This window comes from Trachymyrmex cornetzi, unplaced genomic scaffold (assembly GCF_001594075.2).
Source record: "Trachymyrmex cornetzi isolate Tcor2-1 unplaced genomic scaffold, Tcor1.1 scaffold38, whole genome shotgun sequence".
In the NCBI taxonomy this organism is placed as follows: Eukaryota; Metazoa; Arthropoda; class Insecta; order Hymenoptera; family Formicidae; genus Trachymyrmex; species Trachymyrmex cornetzi.
Window position 1 is genome coordinate 48,056 of NW_017298534.1, and position 600 is coordinate 48,655.

General features: G+C 34.3%; 1 protein-coding gene across 1 annotated transcript in view; it reads right to left on the reverse strand.

The window, feature by feature from the left end:
• Positions 1-600, reverse strand: part of LOC108763698 (multidrug resistance-associated protein 4) — a 17,961-nt gene that overhangs the window by 12,125 nt on the left and 5,236 nt on the right. The window lies entirely within an intron of this gene.

Here is a 600-nt window from a genome sequence, read left to right on the forward strand (position 1 = left end):
TGTACATAATGATTGATAAAGAGTAGCACGTCTAATTGTCGAATAAATATCTTTCTCGTTGTTTACAATATTATAGCGTATTGCGGTGGATCGATATTACATTGTAGTGATGGAATTCGATTTATTTTAGGTTCAGAATTTTAAAGGAATAAAAGAATATTATAACATTTCATAGCGATGTCTTGGGATTTGTGTAATTATCGTATTGAATTCGTCGCAGGGTTGAAAGCAATAAGATTACGAATATGGTTGAGTAAGAATGAGAATAAGAATCGAAGTTTAAATGTTTTATTCTGTTTGTGAATTTGATAGGGTTTGATTAAGATTTCATGAAAATGGTATCTTACGGGGATGCAACATAGGTCGTTGGGGAACTAAGGATTTCGGATGCGAGTATTAAGACATGTGGGTTAGGCTTAAGGTATGCAAAAGGTGGTTTATAAACTGTTCGTAAGGAAAGTCTGTTAAACAGGGAGTTAGAAGATGGTCACGAAATGAAGAATTGATTTCTAGGATCTTGATTGGTTGATATTTAGGTGGTCGCGACAGTAAGAGAAATACTGAGTTGTGATTGGTGGAAATGTTCACATTCCGTTAGGT